The following is a 26,408-nucleotide window of genomic DNA, read 5'->3' on the forward strand; positions in this document are numbered from 1 at the left end:
GCGTTCAGGATGGTGTATGGGGAGTACAGAGTTCTCACAAAGAAAAAGTGGTGGGATGGGAGGGAGGACAGATAGATTCTTTAATAGGGAAGGAAAAAGTGGGCTGAAAATTTCCTGGTTGAATAAGAGGACTGTGAAATGATGTGCTTGCATTTTGGAGAGAAGGGTTTTGTGGGGACAGGCCTAGGAGAACGCTCTCTGGCTGGGGAGTCAGCACAACAGAGAACCACAGAGAACCGGGCTGACCTCAGGGCCCCTGCTGGGGGAGGGGCTGCCCGCCATTTTGGTCCTGGGGGCTACTTCTGTCCCTTAGCTGGGGCCTCAGAACTCCCTTCACATCCCAGTCCTGTTGATACAAGAAAACATAAGTGGGGCATGGGAAGGGCTGTGTCCCAAGCTTTGGTTGAGCCCCTGGAATGTGCCCCACCAGACGTGGGTCCTTGGCTTCATGCAGGAAAGGTTTCAAGAGCAAGCCACTGTTGAGTAAAGATAGATTTATTCACAGAGACACATTGAAAGGCAGGAGAAATGCCACGAGGTGTGGGGGTTGGGTGCTCAGATTAAAAGTAGGTACACACTCCACAAAGTGTGGGCCTTCTCCGAAGAGGGAGAGAGAGTGATGACCGCGAGGTGGCGCTGTGTTGCTGGTTTTCATGGGCTTGGTTGTTTTATATGCTAATAATTAGAAGGAGCAGCCTAAGGGCAAGGGGCTGGGATTCCCAGGGAGTTGGCCATTTCCCACCGTTTGACCTTTTGTGGCTAGCCTTGGGATGGCCATGGTGCCTTGGGGCGTGTTATTCACCATGTTACTATTACAACGGGTGTATAATGAAGCTCAAGATCTGCTAGAAGTAAAATCTCTTCATCCTGGACCTCAAGGCCTACTGGGGGTTGTATCCTTCACCATTTTGATGTTAATTGCTGTGGCCTTCATTGAATGGCTGTGCTCTGGCCCCTTCCATCCTGTCTCACTGTGTTGACACAGAGAGAGCAAAGGCCGGGCCCTGCCTGTGCTCCTGCATTTAACAGGGAGAGGGGTGGGGTGGGCTGAGGATGACTCTGAGTGGTGAGAAGGATGTTTCAGATTTTCCCACGTGGGACATGGGGACGTGCCAGCAGCCACCGCAGATTTATCTCTCGGGCATTATCGCTTGTGTCACTCATCTTTTTCTATTTTTGTTTCTTTTTTTTTTTCAAGTATTTAATCTAAATTTAACATCAGCTTTTCTTAGGAAAGAAATTTCTCTTTTTCTTTTCATTGGGGCTCTTTTGGGGGGGTAGGTAATTAGGTGTATTTATCTGTTAGAGGAGGCCCTGGCGGTTTAACCCGTGACCCCGTGCACGCTAACAACACGCTCTACCACTGAGCTCTACCACCCACCCCATCATCTTTTACTTTTTGCTTTAGCTGCCAAGAATCTTACGGCTGAATTTCTAGTCGGCCTTTAACACTTACCCTGACTTCATGGCATTCGTTTTTATGAGTTTACTTCCCCCTGGTTTCATTTAAGTATTGAATCTCCATTTTCTTTTCACTCTAACTTTTGTCTTTTTGTTGTTATGGTTGTTAAGCTGTGTTAAAAATTGTTTAATTTCTCTTTTAGCAGGAGGCTGAAAGTAAATAAATATGTAAACAAACTTATCACACTTAAATGTTTTATACATTCTAAGCTGTTTATTAGTTACTTAAAAACCGAATTGAATACTGAAGTGATAACATTTTAAAATTATTTTTTAACGTTTTATAAAAGTATAGCTGATTTACAATATGATATAAGTTTCAGGTGTACAATAGTTGCACAATTTTTATTGTTATGCTCCATTTATAGTTATTGTAAAACATTGGCTATATTCCCTGTGTCGTAAGATACATCCCTGTAGCGTGTTTATGTTGCATGGAGCAGTTTGTATAAGAAAGTTGGGTAATACAAAGTCTGGGGCGTGGCTCTGTTTAACCCATGTTCCCGGTCACCCTTCCTGTCAGATCCCAGGCCCTCACTCCTGTCTGCAGGGGAGCAACTGGAGGCAGCCCTCATCAGCGCTGGCAACACCCTCTGAGTGGCAGTGACAGCAGTGACTCTGTGTGGACGTGCAAAGTGTTGTTCCAGGAGCTTTACATGCATTTCTGCATTTAATAATTAAAGCCCTCCTGTGAGGAATCATTTTAGGTTTTTAATGAATAATACATTTTATTTTGATTTTGAGAGTTCAAACTTCCAGAAAATTTACTGGAATAGTACAATAAAGGCTTAGATACAGTTCACCTAAAAGGGCACTGTTTGCCCTTTTGTGTCTGGCTTATTTTAGTATAAACTTTCAAGGTTCATCCATGTTGTAGCCTCAGTCAGTACTTTATTCTTTTGGTTTTATAATATCCTTTTTCTTTTTTTTTTCGTTTTTTCTCTATTTAAAAATATTTTCATTGAAATCTAGTCAGTTTATAATGTTGCGTCAGTTTATAATTTTGCATCAGTTTCTTGTGTACAGCACAACACTTCTTTTATATAGGAACATACATGTATTCATTTTCATATTCTTTTTCAACATAAGTTACTATAAGTTATTAAATATATTCTCCTGTGCTATACAGTATAAACTTGCTGTTTACTCTACACATACTCAGTATCTGCAAATCTTGAACTCCCAATTTATTTCTTCCCACACCCTCTCCCCTCTGGTAAACATAGTTTGGTTTCTATGTCTGTGTGTCTGTTTCTGTTCTGTAGATAAGTTTATGTTTTTGTTTGTTTTTTTAGATTCCACATGTGAGCGATCTCATATGGTATTTTTCTTTCTCTTTCTGGCTTACTTCACTTAGAATGACATTCTCCACGTCCATTCATGTTTCTACAAATGGCATTATTTTATTATTTTTTTATGGCTGAATAGTAGTCTATTGTACAAATATACTACAACCTCTTTATCCAGTCATCTGTCAGTGGACATTTAGGTTGTTTCCATGTCTTGCTATTGTAAATAGTGCTGCTCTGAATATTGGGGTGTAGGTATATTTTTGAATTACGGTTCCTTCTGGATATATGCCCAGGAGTGGGATTGCTGGGTCATATGGGAGGTCAATGTTTTGTCTTTTGAGGAACCTCTGTACTGTTTTCCACAATGGCTCCACCAAACTGCAACCACAGTGTAGGAGGGTTCCCTATTCTCCACAGCCTCTCCAGCATTTATTGTTTGTGAACTTCTGAATGATGGCTATTCTGACTGGTGAGATGTGATATTTGATTGCAGTTTTGATTTGCATTTCTCTGATAATGATATTGAGCATTTTTTCATGTGCCTATTGGCCATTTGTATGTCTTCATTGGAGAAAAGCTTCTTTAGGCCTTCTGCCCATTTTTGGATTGAATTGTTTGTTTTTCTTTCTTATCAAGTGTAAAAGGTGTTATATATTCTGGGAATTAAGCCCTTGTCAGTCTCATTTATTGCAACTATTTTCTCCCATTCCATATGTTGTCTTTTAGTTTTGCTTACTGTTTCCTTTGCTGTGCAAAACCTTGTAAGTTTAATTACATCCCACTTGTATATTTTTGCTTGTATTTCTATTGCTTCAGTAGACTGCTCTAGGAGAACATTGCTGAGATGTATGTCAGATATTTTGCCTATGTTTTCTTCTAAGAGGTTTATAGTGTCTTGTCTACATGTTTAAGTCTTTAAGCCATTTTGAATTTATTTTTGTGTATGCTGTGAGGGAGTAGTCTAACTTCATTCATTTACATGCAGCTGTCCAGTTATCCCTACACCATTTGCTGAAGAGGCTGTCTTTACTCCATTGTATGTTCTCACCTCCTTTGTCAAAGATTCAATGACCAAAAGTTTGTGGGCCTATTCTTGGTAATTTTGTTTATCCATTCATTGATGGATGGATATTGTTTGTAACCTTTGTCTACTCTGAATGATACTGCCATGAATATTGATGTGCAAGTTTTTGTGAGAATATGTTTTCATTCTGTTGGCTGTACAGTTGGCCCGCCATATCTGTAGTTTCCACTTCATGGATCCAGATGGCTGATTGTAAAGGGACTCAAACATCCTTGGATTATGGTATCCAGGGTGGGGGTTTCCTGAAACCAACCCCCCGAGGATACTGAGGGATGACTCTACATGTAGGAGTGGAATTGCTGAGCCATATAACTCTAACCTTTTGAGGAAACACCAGACTTCTCCAAAGAAGCTGCACCATTGTCCCTTTCCACTGGCCGCAAATGAGGTATCTCTGCCTCCTCAATGACACTTGTTATTGTCCATGTTTTGATTAAAACCGTCCTAGTGGGTGTAAAATGAGAACTCATTTTGATTTTGATTTGGCTAGTGATGCTGAGCTTCTTTTCATGTGCTTATCGGCCATTTGTGTATTTATTTAAATCCTTGGCAAATTTAAACATTGGGTCGATTTACTTTGTATTGTTCAGTTGTAAGCATTTTTTATATATCCTGAATACTAGTCTCTTCTTAGATACATGCTTGGCAAAATTTTTCTCCTATTCTGCAGATTGTCCTTTCACTTTAGTTTTTTTAAGCATTAAAACAATTTCTTTACAGGGGAGGTAATTAGATGTATTGATTTATTTTATTTTTCTTGCTAAGCATGCACTCTGTCACTTGATATACCCCCTTCCCCTGTCATTTCACTTTCTTGATGATGTAATTTGTAACAAAAAGGTTTTAACTTTGATGAAGTCCAGTTTATCTGCTTTTTTCTTCTATCACTTGTGCTCTTCGTATTGTATCTAGGAAACCAAAGCCTATCCTAGGACCACAAAGATTTATACTGTGTCTTCTTTTAGAAAGTTTATAGGTTTAGTTTTTACGTTTCTGTCTGTGATCAATTTTGAATTAATTTTTATTTATTTAAAATATGGGGATCCAGATTCCAGATTCATTCTTTTGCCTGCAGATACTCAGCACTCCCTGCACCATTTGTTGAATAGACTATTCTTTCAATGGAGTGTTGTTGACACCCTTGTGGAAAACTGACTGTAAATGTAAGTTTTTCCCCCGGGTTTTTATTATGTCTCATAGATTTATTTATCCAAACTTATGCCAGTACCATTCTGACTTAGTACTATAGCTTTTTAGTACCCTTTAAAGTGAGTCCTCCAACTTTGCTCTGCTTTTTCAAGATTGTTTTGGCTGATCTGGGCCCCTTGCACTTCCATATGAATTTTGGGATCACTTTTTCAATTTTTGCAAAGAAGTCAGCTGGAATATTGATAAGGATTCCACTGAATTTGTAACTCACTTTGGGGATTCTTAACATTTTTAACAATATTGTCTACCATTCCATGAACATGGGATGTGTTCCATATATGTAGATCTTTTAAGTATTATTTCGGTGATATATCAAAATATTCAATGTACAAATCTTGTAAATTTTTGTTAAATGTATCTCTCATTTTATTTTTAATGCTGTTGTAAATGGAAAGGCTGAGCATCTTGAGGGTAGGACTATATATTAATTTGTTTATTTCTAGGATTTCTACACAGCAAATACTCTAGGTTTATATTTGCTACATAAATCTATCCACAACTCTTCCCACCCCCGTGTTATAAGAAACCAAGACCCAGGTTAAGCTACCTGAACACCTATGTGGAAGTGAGAAATGAGACCCTTGGGTGGGGCTTTGTGAAGATGATACTGAGAGCTTATTTAGGATGACTTCATCTTAAATTCCTTTAAACAACACTTTTGGTGTAGTCAGATACATTAAGATCATGCCCTTTTGATGTGCAGAGGAGCTAAGACTATCATTTTCAAATAATTTCTAGTGAGAGTGTTGTACTTGAAATCAAATTTGCATCAATCTCTGAAGATATATGTTTCAGGAATTTTGACTAAAGAACACCTGTCTTTATTCATTAATGGCAACTAAATTCTCAAGCAACACGTAAGAGTTTGAGCAAACTGCCCCAGCCCCGTAGTGCTGGTTGGCTGCAGCTGTAACTGGAGTCAGTGTTTACCTCTCCCATCACGCTTGGGCTGATCTGCTCAAAGGTGTTCGTCCAAATGTTTGTCTGTAGTCTGTTGGACAAAGCCATAAAACATTGAGTTAATGTTGCTGGAATGCAATATATTCCTATTAATATTAAGTAAGCACATATTGAGTGCTTACTGTATGTTGGGAATTGTCCCTCAGCCTCACATGTATATTATTTCACATAAAACTTCATATATTTCCTTGTTATTCTCACTTTACAGATAAGGAGACTGAGAATTAGGTCTTCCGTATTTTGGATGGAGCTCATTATCAATGACAGGAAGTTGTAAGGAAAAAGATATTGATTCATCCTGAGAAAATATTTTTCTGACCGTCAGCAGTGAAGAGGGTGAACACTGAAGAAGGTGATCATTGTTTGAGTGAGACGAGCCCCGGGTTGTACGGAGTCAGCATCCCTGTCCTGGACACGGCACGTGTAGATCTGTGTGGTGGGTGAGGCGGCGAGACCGCGCAGGGAACGCGGATGCCGGGCCATTGGGCTGTGCTCAGGCCCGGTGGGGCTTTCTCCTAAGGGCAGTGGACCGTCATTGACAGATTTTTAGTAGGGGAGTGGGGTGCTCTCGTAGATCACTTTTGTCTTGTAGAATGCTTAGAAACATTTAGAAGGCTCTGCATGAGGTGATGTGATGAGTCAGATTAGGGTGGCTGCCAGGTGTAGGAGTGTAGAATTTTCAAGTGGTTTTCAGTCCCAGTTTTGTGGCTGAGTAGCTGTGTCACTTTGGATGATGCACTCAAGGAGGTAAACAATTTATCTAATCAATTGAAGAAGTGATGTACCGACCTCCCAGGACTGCTGTGGCGATCCAGTGAGATAACGTGTGCACAGTGTGCAGCGTGGTTCCCAGCACACAGTCAGTGCTGAGTGAGTGCCAGTGAGTACCTGGTAGGTCAGGTGTGGGTGGTGGGACTCGGTGACTGAGGAAATCTGGGCCCTGAAGGTGGGGTCCAGTCACATCTGTGAGTGATGGGCCTGAGCTGGGAGAGGAAGGGAGACCTTGCCCCCCGACCAGGGGCCCTGGGTAGGACGGCTATGGGAGGAGCACCGTGAAGTCAGCTCTTTGCAGGTGGAGCTCGAGTTGCCTTTGAGATATCTAAGTGCACTGTCATGAGCTCAAAGAGGAGGTTTGGGCACGGGCTGTGAATTTTCCTATAATCTTAATCCCTGAGGACGCTGAGGTATTGATCACTGAACGTGAAGACATACTTTACAGGACAAGTGAATAGTACTATCATCTCTGTCATCAAAGCTCACATCTCTTTATTCATCACAAGTTTGCTATTGGGTACTTACAGAGCTCACTTCACCGCCATCCCCTGGGCTCATGCTCCACAGTAAAGAGCTGGTGAGCCTCCCTCTTTTCCAGAAGAAGACACATTTAGCTGGTAGAATTCTGTACCTCACCAGACTTAGAATTTTAGTTTGTTGTTTTAATTCTATTTTCTGTTAGCCATCTCCTGACAGGAGAGACGTTTTACCTCATGGACATATTTCAATTAGCTGTTACTGAGAATTGCTGATCTGATCCATAGTGTAAGTATTATATTAACCTTGTAGAGTATTTATCATTTTTCTGTCTTTGCCCTTTAATTTTGTATGCCCCTTCAAGTCTCTATCCTATTTGGGGCCTTATTTTTTTTAATTAAAAAATGTCTATTTGCAGTTAAGAAAACAAAAGAAAAGAAAAAATACACATGATAGCTAAACTTAGAAAATATCTAGTGTGTTTTCTGTCTCGGCAACGGAGGGTTCTAGAAACTCGTGAAAACCTTCATTACACAAGTTTCTTAAAATGCTGATTAAGAAATAAAACCTTCCTTCTTCATCTTTCAAGCTGCACAGCTAATTGTGAAGAAAGTGAGGGGAAATCCTCAGAAGCCAAGACAAACCAGAAAGCAGGGATTCTGGGGGATACGCGAGCCTTAGAAGCCCTGGGGTGCCTGTTGGCTCCTGTACTGAGTTTCAGTTGCCTTGACTGGAGGGTAGGAGGTGAGCCCGAGTCCTCTCACACTGGGAGTTGGATGACTGATCATATGTAAGGCCAAGCCCATCCCGAGAAGCATGGTTTAATAAAGGGTAAACTATGAAAAAAAATTCCTCAAGGTAAGACATTAAGGAAAGTCAATTTTTTTGGAAGAGGGGAAAAATAACAAATCCAAAGTAAGGATATAGTTTAAAGCTCTTCTGGCATGAGAGTAACCACATACTCCTGGCAGAGAATCACAGCTACTCCTGGAATGAGAAGCTGTGGTTTGAATGAATCAGTGAGCAGCCATTCCGAAAAAGGCCTCCAGAGTCTTGAGGATCAAGATACTTGACTGCAAACACCTGTCTTCCAAGGTCTCAATCAAATAACCAGAAAGGTTTTAAAGGAAAGAAGCCATAATCATAGTTCTATTTCTTAACATTACTTTATGCTAGGAATTCAGAGGTGACTATGGAGTTGTCTCCTCTTTTATGGACCTTACCTTCTCTTTGGGGAGACAAACTGACATATTTGGGGAGCTTGGTGGAGGGAGGTGATAGTCTGTTGCAATTAGCCAGGAGAGGAGATTAAGAAAGCAGTGAAGGGTGGGTGAACTTTTTAGCTAAGGACATTCTTGTTCTGCTGGCTCTTAATTGCAGGCTCAATGAGCAGTCACTGGAGGGAATAGATCTTACGGAGGATGGACTTAGCTCAGGCCTCTTTAGAATGGACACGTGAACCTGGAGAAAGACAGTCAAATCTGTGCAGACATTAAAGTTCACTTGAACGTGCTCCATCCCTGAGCCAAAGATAGGACAAATATGCAGCACTTCTTAAGGACAGAGGAGTGGTTTTTAAGGTTCTCCAAGAATGAAGCCCAGGGAACCGAGATGGCCAGTTGTCAAACTGTGACTTTGCTCTTTGGACGGTGTACCCACCAAGGGTATTGGCCTTTTATACATTTCCATTTCTCTTTAATACATGTCAGGTGATGAGGACGTGGGCACAAGTGTTTGACATCTTGTCGAGGCGACTTTGGGTACCTGCATAGAAACGCGGGCACGGCTACAACTGCGTCACACATGTTGCCGCCCATCCCGTTCCCCGGCTCCGTGATCACGGCAGAGTGGTTCCTTGTTGACCTGTCCATCTCCTCTGTGACATCATAATCCATGAAAAGACCGGAGAGTATTAACTTGGCTTTTTTAAAGTCAAAGGAACAGATCTAATATGGAGTCAGATTTGTTCTTTCCTATTTCAGTATTGCCATGGAGAAGACAGTTTGAGCAGCTTTTTGTAGGGTCCTCGAGGCTTTCTCTCTCAGCCTCTGGGGGTCTCTATTGAAAACCCTTCATAGCTGTCTGGCCTGCTGGAAAACCACTCCGACTGTTTTGCCCTGAAGATGTGTTCAGTTTATAACTCATCTCTACTCCTTGGAAAACAACTCAATAAAAACTCAGTTGGTTTTCCACCAGCCATGGGCAGGGGTGAGGGATACCTTGTTATTAATTCATAAAATAATAATAATAATAAAATAGTAATAATAAAAATAGTAATAATAATAATAATAATAATAATAATAATAATAATAATAATAATAATAATAATAATAATAAAAGAAGTCTTAAAACAGCACTGGGCACATAGGTGAGTCAATAAATGCTTCCTGGCTTAAATCAAAAGTGATGACTCAGTGATTCCATGGCTGCTGTATTTGCTGAGCTAGTTACTCCTTTGCTCCATTACACATTTTTTTAACTGAAAAAGAAATACATGCAAATGGTTAAAAAAAATTCAAACAGAGCACAAAAATACACAAGTGAAAGAAGTTTTCCCTCATCCTCTCTTCTTTCAGCCCTCCCTGGAGATGCCACTGTTTACTATCCTTTGGGTGCTTTTCCAGATATGCTATGCACATTCCCACCTATGTATGTAAATTCCTTTAAAGTTTTAGTTATTTTTAACTTAAAGGGATTTAAATCCTCAAGTGGCTTCTGCCTGGGTAATAGAACAGAACAAATCTGACTCCATATTAGATCTGTTCCTTTGACTTTAACCCTATGCTCTGTCTCCTAGGCTTCATCTTGCTTGTAAAACAATGTTGCTTAGAGCCTGAAGTATACAGGAGAACCTATTCTGAAGGCTCTGATCTTTAAGTATATTTAACACATTTTCATTCATAAAAAGATAAGAAATTGCAGAATAGAAAATAACTTTTGTTTTGTTAGAGGTTTACAGAGATTTGACCCAGGCAGATAGCTGCAAGAACAAAGGATTCTAACAAGAAGGAATTCCTACACCAAGAAGATTGCAACAACCAAGCACGTAGGAAAGGAGCGTGAATTCTGACTTGGGGAGATGGTTTTCCAGGACATTAGTTTGCCATCTAGGTCTACAGAAACTTGCTATTCCATGCCCCAACACCTGGTCTCCCAACTTATTGGCCTGTCCTGCACTGAAGAGAATGAATTTGGATTTGGTAGCACTCCTATATACCTAGCAAGCTGGGCACTGGAACTGAGTGTTATGGAAACAACAGGCCAGCCAAGGAACAATCACCACTCGGAGTGTTGGCGTACTCAGATTTATTATGCCGGCGGGCTCAGAGGGGCTTCTGCTCCGAAGTTCTGAGCACCCACCTCCAAGACATACACATGAAGTTTTAAAGGGTTAATTACAAGTAAGGGTGTATTAGCCAATAAGGCTCAAGCAACAAAAAGGAAGGAATCAGCACACTGGTGCTTGTCAACTTGTAATAGATACTTGTTGAGCTTCGATTTACGACTTAGCTTGTTAGCCCAGTAAACTGACACTAAACTTCAGATTTACGAGTTAGCCCAGCAGAATTTAGATCAGTAAACCGACACTTATCACACTTAGATTTGTGACTTAGCTTGTTAGCCCAGCTGGGCTTTTCCTTCACATGAGGACAGCTCTCCCACACCCAGGGAACTACTGTGAGCCCTTGATGGTTCCACTAGGGTGGACTGTGGTTTACCCAGGACGGATGGGGACTATGCACCAACACTCAGGCAGTCTGCTCTGTCTGGGGCTCTGATCTTGAACCACCCCGCTCCCTGCCAGCCCAACACCTGGGACAGTGGAGCTAAGGCAAAGATCGTGCCTGCCTGTTTCCCAGCGTGTAAAAGGGGAATATGTACTCTTCCCAAGGTAGTTCTGAGCGACAACACCTGCTGGTGCTTGGTTCCCAGACCAACAGAAAACCCTGCTCCGCTTGGGGGCAACAGGTGTGATACCCGTAGGGGTTCTGCAGCAGCATCGGATGGAGGGCTGGATCAGGGAGGTAAAACTTGAGCTGCGGGCCTTGAAGTGTTACAGAAGGGTACAGAGGCAGGACTGCCGCCTTCTTCAGGGTGCCACCAGAGGTAAAGCTTTTTCTCTCCATCTCCGCTAGGACCTTACCCTTTCCAGATCCCTCCCTTCTCTCTGCTCTTCCTGTCCATCTGTCACCCTCCACTTTTTCCCTCCTCTCCTCCCCCTCCCATCTTTTCCCTCCCTCACTGCCCCACCTTCTCTCGCAGAACCCAGAGCGGATTGCTGGCCCTCCTGCGCATGGGCGGTCGGTATCAGCTGGACCGCGGGTTGGAAGCTCCATCTCCGAGCCGGGGATTAGCCCCAAAGGCTTCTCAGCTCTGTCGCCCGGCAGGCCTTTAGCTCCTGCCCGGGGCCGGTGCCTCTGGCTGTGGAAGTGCAATGTGGGGTCTCCCGGGAAAGGGGTCAGGTGGCTGCGGGAGGGCGGTCCGCGTGTCACAGACCACGAAGGCGTGAGTCAGCCTGTGTTCAGCTGAATTGCTCGGGCCAGACCCCTCTGCCCGCGCCACCTGCCCCAGTGCCCCAGTGCCACAGCTTCCCGGGGCCAGGTGTGCACCTGCCGCCTCTCACCCAGCCGGGCTCCCCTCAGTCCGCTGCTGGCGTCCCCTTCCCCTCTCTCGCCCGCGAGTCCTCTCCTCCCGGGCTTCCTATCCTCGGCCACCGGCCCGTCCCCACAACTGGGCGGGCTGCGTCCCAGGCGGGCGGGGTCTGCGGACCCGGACGGGGCAGCTGGGGCTGGGGCTGCGGATGGCCTCCGAGCGGGCCTGCAGCCCGCGTTTCCACACATTTCCCTGCCCCGCGACTCCAGGGCTGCCCTGGTCTTCCTTTCCCGCTCCCTGAGGAACAGCTCAGTGGCGTCTGAGCTGCTCCCTGGGCTGAGAGCCTCCGGCTGTAAAGCCCAGCTACTGGTGGAGTCGGGAAAAGGGATCCTCAGTGCCAAGCGAGCTTCTGTCTCCTCCCTCAGTGTTTCTGCCCCAGGTAAGTACCTCGAACACTTTCAGGTGTTATGATGGCGGTGCTTGTTGGTGTCATGTGTTTTTATAGTGAGAGAGATTACAGTGTTGAAAGCAGGGCTTGGTTCAGTTAAAAATGAGCTGAAGGCATAAGGCTGTGTCATCCTCTTTCCTTCCCTCTTCCAGGGTGAAACGTGTGACCATCGATTTTAAAAAGACAGTTACATTCCCTAACTAGCCCAGCCCAGCTTGGTGTGTTAACAGGAACAGCACCACCAGAGGCGTTGGAGACCCAGGGACATTGCAGTCCTAAAGAGCTCCTGGCACAGTTTGGTTTGTTTGGTTTTTTGTTTTTCTTAAATTGTGGGGCAGACTAAGTAGTATAGAGGGAAAAATAATTGTCAAGAAATATTTTTTCATATAACAGCTTTATTGTGATATTGTTCACACACCATGAAGTCCACCCATTTAAATGGTACAATTCAGCAGCTTTTAGCATATTTACAGTTGTGCAACAATTATTATCCTAAACGTTTTCATCACATCAGAAAGACCAGTGGAAATGAATGACCAATCCACCCCTCCCCAGTGGTGGTTCTAAAGAAGTTTCTTGGCTATTCTTGACCATAAATTAACTTGTTACATTCCATGAAAAATCTGGTAGGAATTCTAATCAGAATTGCAATGAATCTGTCTATCAAAATAGGAAGAATTAATATCTTTATGGCATAAACTTCTTCTACCCATGAATATAACTGGGACCCTATATTTTCATCTCTCCAGAGCCTGGCCCATGGGAAGTCCTCACTAATTTTTGGGCTTGTGAATGATGAGATTCTATACATCATTAGTTGCAACTGTAGCCTTTCACAGAAGAGAAAATTAACCTCAGTGAAGCCAAGTGACTCTCTGATGGTCAGAAACAGTGACAGCCAGTGCTGGAGTGATCCAGTGGACTTGGTGCTTGCAACCAAAATTCTTCAGCAGCTACAGCTAAGGGGATTAGAGTGTTCTTTTATTTTTTCTTAATGGCGTTGCTTTTATTTTTACTTATTTTTTTAAATTAATTTTTATTGAAGTGTAGTCAATTTACAATGTTAGTTTCAGGTGTACAGCAGAGATTCAGTTATAAACATATGCATATGTGTATAAATATGTTTTAGATTGTTTTTAGTACAACTCATTACAAGAAATTGAATATAGTTCCCTGTGCTATATAGTAGGTCCTTGTCATTTATTTTATATTTATTAACGTGTATCTGTTAATCCCCCCTTTCCTGCCTGCTAACCACAGTTGGCTTTCTATGTCCATGAGTCCATTTCTAGGAGAACCATTTTTCTTAGTAATATATGCTGGTTGGCTGCTTTCAGTTTCAGTAATTCCATCTGTGGGTGCTTTTCTTCTGGTGGCCTTTATGTGGTTTGTACACGTGGTAATAGAGGTCTGTATTTGGGAGAACTCCAGGCCTCGTGTAGTCCCTGGTACAGAGTTCCCACTGAGTTGATGCTTGAAATGGGAAAAAAACATAGTAAATGTTGGAATTTCCAATATGGTTGAGACTTCCAGGTTTCTATAACCTGCTTAGCCCACCTTAATATTGGCTGCACCCTTACTTGGTAATTTGGTGGAATTCCATGGTATGGTGGTGTAGAGACAGGGCCTTTTATGCTTATTCTCTTTCCTTTTTCTAACACTCATTCTCCTGGGTCTCCCAGATCCTCCCCCAGCAGTGCCCAGGGCTGGCTTGGTGCTGCACTGAGGATATATTTATTAATAAGGACCTTTCCTCATCTCTTCTGAGCCTCCATTTTTTTCTCTGCACAATGAGGGCTTAGACTAGATATGTGCTTTTCAGTTTCTTTTAAAGCCATGTTTCCTTTGAGAAACAGAAAATGCAAATCACTCCTCCCATCCCAACCCTTTAGATTTTGATACAGCCTCCAAGGAGTGACATAGCACTTTGTGGAAAATTGATGTGATTGTGATTCCAGGTGGCACAGAAAAGACTCTTCAGAGATTTATTGCAGGGAGAGGGCAGGAAAGGTGCAGTATGTCACACTTTCTAGTGTGAGCACTGGAGCAGTGGCTTGGATTTAAATACGGTGTCTGACGTGGCCTCTCTCTAATCATGTACAATGTGATAAACTTCTCTACCTCAGTTTTTCTTGATGTGTCAAGTTGGCGTGATAATATTTTAGGGTTTTTGTGAAACATTATACACATAATCCATTTGTTTCTCGGTAGAAACAAGAGCTGCTAGGGAGTCAGTGATTTCTTAAAAAAAAAAAAAATCTTGTCCATAGCAATCTGTCGGTGTGTATTTTGAATTTCCTGTAGGGTGAGGGTTGAGTCTAAAGTCCATCGTGGGACAGGTGGCCCATAGTTTTCTGTGCGCCTGATTGCCCCCTCCTCCCCAGTCCTCTTCCTCAGTCCAGGATTAAGTTCCCTAGTAGATTTACACAGAGGTCTTGTGGAAATGGCTTTTCATTTTATTGTTTCACCAAGAAGGGCAGCCATCATGATCTCTGTGGTCAGGTTTTGAAGGGCTGCCATCATGATATCTAGTCAGGTGAAGGCTATGCAATTGGGAGTTTCTATTTAATAAAAAGAAAAAAATTACAAATAGAAAATTAGAACAAGGGTGATTACAGGAGCTCTTGGAAGTGGGCACCATTAGTTTTGTTAGCTTCAGGTGCAGTGGCCTCTTGCCACGAGGACCCATCCTCTTGCTCTGAAGTTGGAGCGACCAATGGGTTGAGTGGGAATGTTAACTGAGTGTATCTCATGTGCTGGGCATTGTCCTATTTGTGCTTTGTGTTCCTTATTTGAGACAGTGAGCTCATTTAACCTCAATAGCCTCTTTAAAAAATTAGACTTTTTATTTTGAGATATAATGTAGATTCCCATGTAGTTGTAAGAGATAATATGGAGAGGGCCTATGGACCCTTTGTATAGTTTTCCTTAATGGTTCCAACTTGCAAGTTTGGGGTACAATTCATTACTGACTCACTAACAATTTGAGGTTTGTTTTATTGCCCTAATTTTATTCACGATTAAACTGGGGCTTAGAGAATCACACAGGCCTGACCAGGTCACCCACATTGTTAGTGTCGAGACGGGTGGAACGTGGGCTTGGGATTTCCAGGCAGTACCATTATGATGGTCTGTGGCAGGGAGCAGCATTCACTTTGCTGGTTTATTCATTCATTCAACAAACATTATTGAGTAACCTCTGTGGGTCAGATGCTTTCATAGGGTTATCTGATTCTTCAGCAGTCCTGAGAATCAGGTAATGTTTATATTTTTTAATCTGAGAAAATTAGCTCTAAGAATTTATAACCCCCCCAAAGGAAATATAGCTCATAAAGGAGCGATACTAAATTTGTACAGTCACCCCTTTTTATGCAGGTGGTACCCTAGGCATTTTACATTTGCAAACTTCTGTAATCCAGATATATTCATGTAAGAGAAAGATTTTTTTTTTTAATTGAAGTATAGTCAAGTTTACAATGTTGTGTCAATTGCAAGGTTTTTTTTGAATTTTGAATTAAAAAATATTTTTTCAGGAGGGTAATTAGGTTTATTTATTTGTTTCATTTTTTAAAATGAGGTACTGGTGTTTGAACCTAGGACATCGTACATGCTAAGCACGTGCTCTACCACTGAACTGTACCCTCCTCCCCAAGGCAAGTTTTCTTATCCATTATTCTGAAGCTTAGGAGTTCAAATAAATTGGATAGAAAACCAGATCTTTTGATCCCACTGTAGTACTTTTCTTTATATTCTGCTGAAGGAGGTTGGGGAAAGCACTTTCTTTGTTCATTTCCTTATTCAGCATTTTTCAGCAGTGACTTTGCATCAGGGCCTTGGTAGGTGCTTGGAAACAGAAAACAAGAAATGACCCTTCTCTGCAGGGCAGGAAGCCTAGACCAAAAGCTGGGTAATGTGATCCGAGCTACGGTAGCCATTTGAAGACTCTGAGGACAAACTGTACCCCCGGATTTACTTGAGCTTCCCTTGCCTTCTGGTTGGTACACACCAGGTCACCGCAACCCAGATGGGCCTGCAGCCCACAGTACAGTATGTACCTCGATCTCCTCTCCCCTCTTGTCAGGGCCTGCAGCATGAGCATCCCTGACTACGTGCAGTGTGCTGAGGACCACCAGACTTTCCCCGTGGTGGTCGAACACGTGGGGATCATCTCAGAGGAGAATATCTTTTGCATCTATAAGTGAATCACCTTGGTGAGTCAGATCAGTCCGTGCAGCTCCCAGTGGGCAAACTGTATCCACTACAGGCACCACTATGCGCCCAAGAATGGGTGGAGCGACTTCCAGACCCACCGCAAGGTCTTGGGCCTTGTCATCATTACTGACTGCCTCTCGGCCAAGGCTTCGAAAAGCTCCACGTGCAGAGGAGCTGTATGGCACCACGCTCTATGACTCTCAGCTCTTTGACTTTCTGCTGCATGGGGAGGTGGCCGAGCAGCCGCGCACCGAAGTGGCCTTCAATTTACGAAGACTGCAGGGTGGTGGAGAAGAGGATCGACGACTTCACTGAGTCACTCTTCATCTTGCCCAAGTACAAGTGGCTGGAAGGTGCATCCGACAATTCTGGGGACAAGATCCTCCTTCTCTGCATCCCATTTGAGAAGGAGGACATCATGGGACTGGACACAGAAAGCAGGTAAGTTTACCTGGAGGCCAGTCCACCCTGGCTGTGTGCCGGGTTTCTTCCCTACATCCAGAAAGGGATCAGCAAGGAAGAGGACTCTCTTGTAGCCAAGGGTGGAGGGAGGTGCAGCCCGCCGGTTTACAGACATTAAAAGTGAATCCGCCTTTGTTTCAGAGAGATCCTTTTAGGGTTATTGTGGACACTTACTCCAGCTTTTCAGCCAGGACCCTGGTGGGACCCCTGGAGTTGCTGTCCAATAGAGTAGCCACAGCCACTGATGCTAGGAGAGCTGGGGAGGAGGCTGCTCTGAGCTGAGATTTGCTGTAGGTCAAATGAACATCAGACGCTGAGACTTGTCTAGTAAAAAGAATGTAAACTATCTTATCACTTCCTATATTGATTACATGTCAAAATGATAGTATTTTACATACAGTAGGTTAAGATTTGTTCTTAAAATCATTTTCTAGTATTTGTTTTTTGTTTGTTGGTTTGTTTCTTTGTTTACCGTTTTAAATGTGGCAACTGGGAAACTTTCTTTACATGGCTCTCATTTCATTTTTGTTGGGCAGCCTGTCTTAAGATAGTCTCATCCATTTGCTTGTAGATGAGATGCTGAATCCCGAGAGGCAGAACGAGGCGCTGGTTGAGTTGGGGCTGGAGCCGGTGTCTCTTGCCTCCCAGGCCCAGCACCTGTTCGGCTCAGGCTCTCTCTTCCTGCCCGACAGCCAGCATGCCATGTTGGGACATCAGAATCACCGCCAGGGACCTCCGAATGAACTCCTTATGCAGGGAAAGGCGTATCACGGAATATGGGAAAGAGCAGGGAAATGTTCATCCTCACTTTGTCCCTGTGATTAAGTCAACGGCCCCACTTTGTCTCGGAATTACAGACGAGCTCTTCTGGGCTGCCTACACCCCCCACCATCTGCTCTGTTTCCCCGTGTATCTATAGTGCTGTCCTTCGTGCAGAAGAGGGTGACATGCCTTTGCCGAGAGGTGGTCCCCCTTTGCTGGGGAGAGTGAGGGAAGCTGTGTGCCCACGGCCTACGGCCTCAGGCCTTGAGTCTGGAGAGTACTCATGGCGGTCTGACAGGTGACGGTCGGAGGACCTGGCACGGCTGCCGGGCCCACTGTGGAGGCGGTGCTCTGTGATTCTTGAAATTAACTAAGATCAGATTCTACTTTCTGGTTGTTGGTAAGTTGGAGGAGAAGATGCCAGAGAATTGATAAAAAGAATGTCCAGACCAGCCCTGTGAGTGATAGGCACAGGGGACCCGAGTCCCCCACGTGTGTGAGGTGCCTAGCATGCTCTGGATGAATTTTCTGTTCCTCCCGGACATAACTCTATGGCTTAAGGAAGAGGCAAGGCATGTCATGGCCTGTACTTGTCCTCACAGGGCCCTGTGATCTTCATGCCCGCACTCCCCTTCTGCTCCTTGGAGATGAGGTGTCAGGTTTAGGAGCCTGGGCACTGCTGAGGGCATAGCTGCCAGCACTGTGCTACACCGAGGCTGGCTCCGTTCACCTCACATGTCACCTCCTGCTGAGCCCCCAGGCGTCAGTCAAGGTAGGTGCATAGGTGCAACATACGCAGAGACCACGTTCTCCCCCTGGACAGATTGGTTGGTGAGCAGTGGAAGCCTAGAGCCCTGCCCCAGCCCCAGGCCAGTGCCTCCTCTTTTGTCATAGGAGGCACTGGTGACATTTTTGCTCAGCAACTGCTTGGCTCTGACTCTGCAGACCCACCAGAGAATGCCAACTTGTTTTTGCCTTTTGAAGTCTGCCCTTGGGATTTGGCGGAGTAGCTGGATGTGTGCTTAGCCCATAGTGGTTGACACTGTCACCATTGTTTACCCAGAACCTCGTGTACCAGGCATGGCTCTCGGCATCAAAATACAGCAGCGCATTAAACCTCCCTCCTGGTGGGTCTGTCTGTTTTGGTACCATAAGGGCTCAGCCAGCATCTTAACGTCAGTGAGATAACGTGGCCAGTGAGCTCGGGTCAACCACATTGTCCTCCAGTCACTTTTACTCAATTTTTGCTTTTACTATTCCACAGTCATTAATTTTTTAAACAATGCTTTGGTACAGGAACAGTCTAATTCTCTCCTGCTACTCTTGGTGGAAGTGAGTAAAACTGTCCAGCCTGAAATGCGACCACAATTTGTAGCTCAAAAGCTGCCTAGACGCATATAGGTGGAGTTTTGGTTAGGGGCGCTGATCACGTTGGGGTCCCCCGGCAGCGCCGCTCCCCTCAGGCCCCTGCCTTCCCTGGAGCAGGTGAGTGTGGGTCTCACCGTCCCAGCATCCCTGGCCTCACACACTCACATAAATTCTTGTACATGCTGTCAAAATCATTTTTGTTCTTGTGTGTTTCTAATTTTCTCTTGTTCCTCTTTTCCTTTTTCTTTATTCTTTTTCTCTTGTACTGCCCAGTGAGCATGTTGTTGCGTCTGAAAATGTGGGCTGTGCACACCCTGCATTGGAAATATCCAGATTGCCCTCCGTAGTGTCTCCATCGCTTTAAAGAGCAAAAACTTAACAGTTACCTTGATCCATGTATTATCCTAGTCATTTTTTATTTTCTAATTTTTTGGAATATTTGCTTTGTTAGCACATCACCCACTGGTTTTTGATACCTGTTAAAATCCTTGCTTTGAGGAACCTGTTTGATCCTCCTTATATTTGGTGACAAATGCGCCCTTATTAAATTTGTTTGATTGTTTTGAAGAAGTGAGATGCGAATTGATTTAGGCGGCTGCTGAGGGATTCTTTTCATGGAGTATTTAAACTTGTCAAGTCAAAGTCTGCAGCATCTTGCTCGATTCCTGCTTTTACACAAACGTGCTCTTCACGCGGTTCCTGGCTGTCACAGTGTGACGTGCGTGATGGCACTTCCTGGCCAGCGGTCACTGGTGAGAAAGTGGCAGGCTCATGGGTGTGCAGCTGCAGGGGACGCTGTTGGAGGAAGCAGTCACCGTTTACTTATTTCATTTTTTTTTTTTTTTGCATTCTACATCCCTGTGCCATTTACTTTACTTTGCCTTCATAAAGTGGCTTAGGGGGGTCTAAAATCTATGCCACTCTTGTGTTCCCTTTACGAGGCTGGTTTTTCTGAGTATCAGGAAAACATGGCCTTCTCCTAAGTAGCTGGCTCACCTGGATCTTGTTGACACAGCGACCGCTAAAGGGGACCGTAGCTTCCTCTCTTCTCCAGCCAGTGGGCATTCAGAGCCGGGTCTGTGCTTTGCCTCAGCAGCCGTGCAGGCCTCCCTGCCCCGGCCTTTACTTTTAACCCATGTTGGCATAAATAGCTGACTCCGTGTCTGTTGCAGCTGATGTCCACCACTGACGGCCGTGTAGTTAGTTTGCGGTAGGGAGTCTGCAACACCCCAGCCAACCTTGAAGGAAGAAGTTTTGGCCGACCTAGGACCTTGGATTCTCACCCCCATCATGGTTCATCTCACTCGGTGGAAGGGTTTGGCCACCACCATCATGCTGAACATGAGGCCTTGTTTCTCCTTTCATGCTCTGGTCCAAATGTGGACACTTCATTTATCACTGAATTTGTATCGCTTGAGACAGGCCATAATATCTGAATGAGTCCATCACATTCTGGATGGGGAACAGAACAGAAGTAAGTGTCACAATTAGATGGAGACTAGGCTGTCCGTGTTGGCTAATGCTGGCTGTGATCTGTGATGGCCGGGCTGTGCCCTGGACACAGGCCTTTCCCGTGGCTCCCGAGAGCCCAGGGGTTGGAGTGAGAACAGCCTTGCCTGGGTTCCTCCATCCTCATCTGCTCACTGGCAAGTGTGTCTGCTAATTAGGAGCTCCCCCAGACCTCGGGCCCTTCAAAGCTCAGACCACGGGAGAACCTTGAGTCCCTTCTCCTGGGCCTCCTTTGTGAGAATCCAGTGCCTTCTGAGGTGACCAGTGGCAGGAGATGCCTCCCCCTCCAGGGAGCACCCTACGGAGGACTGTTAGTCAGTGTACCATGCTGTGAACTTGGGGGGTTACGGCCATGGTCCCTGTAGAACCACATTTGAGATGGGCTTAGCGACGGAAATAATAGGACTGATTCCAGGCCAGGGATTAGGGGAGGGAACATTGGAAATTGAATTTGACCTCAAACACATAGTTGGGTGCTGGGGCTGTTACTAAAATGGGGAGTCTGGGAGGTACCTGCCAGGAATCGAATTCCAGAGTAAATGGTGAACATGAGGCATTTTTAAGATGCCATTTGTCATCCAAGTTAGGACTTCAAAGAGGCACTCGTGTCTATGAGATTGTGGCTCAGGTGAAGGAGCTGGACTATAGATACACGTTGGGAGTCGTCATTCTTAGCTGGTGTTCATAGCCTTGCATGTGAATTAGATCATCTCAAGAGCTGCAGACTGAGGCTGAGGGGGGCAGGGCCCTGCCTGGGTTGGAGGAAAGCCCAGACCATGCAGCTTTGGTGTGTCAGTCAGTGGCATTTGCGATTTTCAGCCTAATGCCATTTATCTTTAAGGGGCCGGGGGGTGTGCAGGGCCAGCCAGGAAGAAATCTGAAGGGAGGGTCGTGGCCACGTGTGTGTCTTGGGAAGATGCAGAGTCTGCAGGGTCCTGGAGGGTAGACTTCTTAGAAGCTGGAGTTGGAGTGAGGAGTGGGCAGAAGGTAGTCACACTCACCTGTGAGGGAGGGGGGAGTCCTTGGGAGTCCCCACCCTAACGGACTCGCTTTCCCATGAACAGAAGGCAATCATACAGAGTATCTGAAGTGAGAAAGGATGGGTGCTGGGAGGGGAGCCAATCTGGAGAATGGTGCTTGGAAAGTTCTGGAATAGTCTCCCTGGAAAATAGAGTTAAAAATACCCAGAATCTTAAGAACGTTGATAGTGACTGGGGAGGAAGCAGTTTTTCTGGCCTCCTAAGTGTAAGTCATGTATCCGGGGATACACAGAAAAATCGGGCATTCTGTTCCGTGGTCTTGATCCTTACCGGGGGAACAGTGCAAGTTTAAAGGGGGAGAAGGGCAGCGGAGGGAAACTAGCCAGGCCCCGTGTCAGGTACCAGTCGGCCGCCCTACTTGGGTGTTGAATTCACATCCATGCCTCCCAGGTGGGCGGTGGCAGCCCCCTTTTGCAGATCGGGAAGCCTTCTCAGAGGGTTAAGGAATTGGTCCGTTTAGTGGCTAGTAAATGCTGCAGCAGAATTCAAGCAAGGCCTTGTCAGAATTCAAGGGCATGTTTTCTCTATTAATTCCTGTACCTCCCTGTTGAACCTGGAATGGTGAATTGGGTCAGATTTGGAGCCTTTCAGAAAAAGTACGATTTAAGTGCCTCAGGACTGTTTCACAAAGCTCAGCGTTCTTTGATTTTTCTGAAGCACCGCAGTGCTTTTCGCCCCACAGTTGTTAGGTTTTCTCCATTCTCGATGACGTGGTTGCAAATCACGTACAGGTGCAAAACCAGACTTAGCAGCTTCTGAAGGGAAACTCTCCAGTTCTCCCTTGATCGGCTTTCTTCCACGGGATGTAACTGTGCTACAGCGTAGGCCTGAGTTTTACTTATGGAGTGAGGGTTTAATATCCAAAGTTAGCATAAAATGGTCAGATGAAGAAAATCGACGTTGACAATTTATTTTTGGGTTTCATTAGACAAGATATACTATCAATTAATGACCCATATAGCAAATGAAATTGACTACAGAACATTGCATTTCTTACTTTCTATTTAGAGTTCTCTTACAGAATAAGGTTGCCTGCTTTGGAACATCATCTCCACCACCACGGCACCTATCAGTGTGTTGGTGTGATTGCATTTACGCAGTGAATGTAATCTGATCTTCCTCAGCCCCAAACACTCCAGTGAAGAATCACGGGCTGTAGCCATCTCTTGGTCACGCAAATACTTCTAAAATTATATGATGCCAGAAAAGAAGGAAGAGAGAGAGAGAGATTGCCTTTATCTAAGTTCCTTTCAATTCTAACTGCAAACTGTTGTTGAGCAGCTCTGGTTTCCTTTGGATATGAATATATACATTTCTTTGCATGTAATCTGGGTTTTTGGCTAGAACACCAATTTCTTGCTGTCCACAAGCCACAAAAACAGTAGCCAAATTGCACACGTGTGAAATTGTTTATACTTTTTCCTGAGAAAGTATCCTTGAATTTGGGACTTGGGCTGTGATTTTTGCTTTTTGCTTCCCGCACCCCTCTTGTAATCTCTCACTCCTTCCCACGTGGCCCCCAAGAGTTCGTGGTCTCAAAGGAGCGGGCAAACACCCAGTTGGTCACCATGTACTGCTGCTATAGATGAAGCCCAACCAAGACCTAAAGGACATTATCAGAGAGGACTTCCTGGAAGAAATGGACTCTACATTCATTTGTGAGGACAGAGTGTCAGCCAGAAGAAGTAGTCAAGAATGTGGCTCAGGTGGCAGGTGCAGCCCGGGCAGATGCCTGGAGGCTTTTGGCGTGGGGAAACGGGGAGAGTGCCCTGTGTGGTCCAGGGTGGAAGGTGCCCCTGCTGGTGAGGACACTGGAGAGAGTCCGGGATGGAGGGCTTTGGAAGAGCTTGGGTTTTACTAGAACTGACACAGTAGTCAGTGAAGGGTGTCATCAGAAAGTGACACTCAGGAAAGGTAATTCTGGTTTTTCTTCTGATATTCTACAGACACAAGGGTCGGGACGGGTGAGAGTAGGTATATCTGTCTCTTTGAGACCCACCCCGTCAATCATTTATTCATAAAACGTGCACTTCTGTGTGTCTAGGGGAGAGAGGGTGGAGCCACATTAGTAAGCAAAATGTATTTGCTTCTTGTGAGCTTAGCATTGTCAGAAGTTGACTTAGCCTAGAATGTTCTAGGAATAGAGGAACAAATTGTGGTAGTTGGAAGGAGGGAAGGCTTCCTTGGGAAACAGTCAAAATGAGCCTGGAGACAAGTGGGAAGTAGGAGCAAGTCAGGGGGCCCCTGAGGTCACTGGGGACCTGTGTACTGAGGTGAGGCTGGGCAAGCAGTGTCTGGGGTGGGGCTAGAATTCCACCAGGGAGCCTCTGAAGGGTTTGAAGTGGGGGTGATGCAATCAAATTTGTGATTTGGGAAGACTGCTGTGGCTCTGTGTGTGTGTGTGTGTGTGTGTAGCAGGGAAGAGGGGAAGGGTGCCACCAACAGGGGGGGTCATTAGAAGAACATTCACAGGCTGGGAGAGAGGCGTCGGGACTGCTTGGGGACGGCAGGGGCAGTGTGGATGCCGGATTTCCTTATGGGGAGGGCTTGTTAGCAGGGCGACCCTAGAGGCGACTTTTGGCTGGAAGAAAACAGATGGAGGCTGCCAGGTGGACTTTCCTCTTCTCTCCTTCCCTGCCTTGTGTGATGATCTTAGCTCAGCCAACTTTTGGAAAAGAAGAGCTAAGTTCCAGGGTAGCCCAGGACTTTGTTGAGCTCGTTCGAGTGAGATCTGATAGGATTTAGGTTTGTGTTCAGATCTGCATGTTCACTTAGCTAGAAACGTCCCGTCATTTCGATTTCTATAGGGGTTTTTATTCTTGATAAAGATTGCTTTCTTGGTGAGAGGAAATTTAATACAGCTGTTGGCTTTCTCAAAAAAAATCATATCTTTTAAGAACTTTAATATTCAAAACAATAGGAATATATTAAAATGTTAAAGTAAGTCTTTGGTGCAGTTTCTTTGCTTTCTGAGCTAGTGTGGAGTTAGAGCCTTTGCATTACTTAAGAGCACATACTTGTCAGTATTTAAAGAGCTGTTAGTGAGCGCCCCAGGCCCCACCTCTCAAAACATCATTAAAGTTTGCTCTGAAATAGTGAGGTCATAAAGGTCTTATTTGCAGAAACCAAACAGTTGGTTTATAATATGCAGCATAGCTCCCTTTATAAAATAATAATAGGTTCAAAATTAAGAAAGTGGAGGATAATTGATTTTTTTAAAGCTGAAACATAAACTTTCTTGTGCTAATGTTGCAACTGGAAATTTTGAAAAGAAAAATCCTACTGTAATATCATCTACGTGGAATACATATATGACTTTCACTTTTGAAAAGTAACTGCGCGGTGGTTTTTGAAGTCAGGAGAATTCCAGCTCAGATACTGGCAGTGATGGTTGCTGGCTTTTAATGGAAGGGCCTAAATTTGCCTTCTTAGCATTTTTTTTTTTTGGAGTGAAAAGTTTGAGTAGTGCTTTGCCAGCATGATTTTGGGGCAATTTGAGGGCAGATGTCGTGTACCAGCAATGAGATATTTCCATGCATTTTATTTTCCGGACATCACCAGGGCACATGTGGGGTTTGTGCCTGCATGCTGGAATGCTGCTGGACTCCCTGATCCATCACCGTTATGTCCTGGAGCTGCTCCGGTCAGTGAATGATTTTCTGTGGCTTCTAGGTAATGTGGTCTGAGGCAGATGATCAGATGTGTAGTTAAAGTACTATTACTTGAAATAAGAGTAACCTAGAAACATGGCTCTAACAATACAGTGTGAGGGAGAATTGGCTGAGCTGCTTGCAGTGGGGAGTCTTCTCAGGTGACTCCCTCACCGTGATTCTTGCCAGTATCCGCCCTAGCCCTGCACGGTAGTCCTGCCGAAGCAAGCATGCTCTTTGCTCAGAAAGGCACTGAATTTCCTTGTGCCTCTGTTTGTTGGCTTGTTTTTTGAAAGCACGTCTTGCCCTTTGCTTAAATGCCATCCATGGTAGTCACTTCTTACACTCATTCTACTGGAATTCATTCATAAATAGCCGCTGAATGGAAGAACAGAATGTAGTATCTCCATGTAGTGGAACATTATTCACATGTAAGAGTGAATAAAAAAGAAAAAACAAATAAAGAAGAAAATGAAAAAGGCCACCTGTTCTGGGAACTCCTCCCTGACTGTTCAACCCGCACTTTTCCCTTTGAAACCCAATCACTTATGCTCCACCGTACTCTTTTTGATAGTACTTACTACCTTCTAATAAACTTTAACGTTTTCAAAAAAAAAAAAAAGAGAGAGAGAGAGAGAGATGCTGATACCACTTCAAAATGGACAAGCCTTGAAAACAGTATTTTAAGTGAAAGGAAGCAGACACAAACGGCCACATATTGTTGATTTCAGTGATCTGAAATGCCCAGAAAAGGCACATGCAGAGGCAGAGAGCAGGTGATGGTTGAAAGGGGCTGGGTGGAGGGGGATTAGGGAATGACTGATAGTGACTGGGGGTTTCTTCTGGGGTGATGAAGTGTTCAGGAAATAGATGGTGGTGAGGGCTGCACAACTGTGAGTGTGCAGAAGACTGCTGAGCTCTGTCTCTGGGAGTGCCTGTGGTTGGGGCAGCTTTATTTTGTTATCGTGCAATGAGAAGACTCATCTGCTGCTGTGGCCGTTCTATTCCCGTGAGTGGTGAGGGTTAGAGACTTTGTAGAGTCATGTTTCTTTTTTTTTTGCCCCTTGCTGAGTGTAGGCAAAAAAGGTTTAAGCCTGAGAAAGTGCT

General features: G+C 44.6%; 1 protein-coding gene across 2 annotated transcripts in view; it reads left to right on the forward strand.

Moving 5' to 3' along the window:
- The window catches only part of LOC135322438 (uncharacterized), a 137,025-nt gene that overhangs the window by 64,033 nt on the left and 46,584 nt on the right, over positions 1-26,408 (forward strand). For both annotated transcript variants that reach the window (XM_064491207.1, XM_064491208.1), the window contains exon 16: positions 16,380-16,951. The gene's annotated coding sequence lies outside the window, so the exon portion shown is untranslated. The remainder of the gene's footprint in view (positions 1-16,379; positions 16,952-26,408) is intronic.

Source organism: Camelus dromedarius, chromosome 11 (genome assembly GCF_036321535.1).
Source record: "Camelus dromedarius isolate mCamDro1 chromosome 11, mCamDro1.pat, whole genome shotgun sequence".
NCBI classification, from domain to species: Eukaryota; Metazoa; Chordata; class Mammalia; order Artiodactyla; family Camelidae; genus Camelus; species Camelus dromedarius.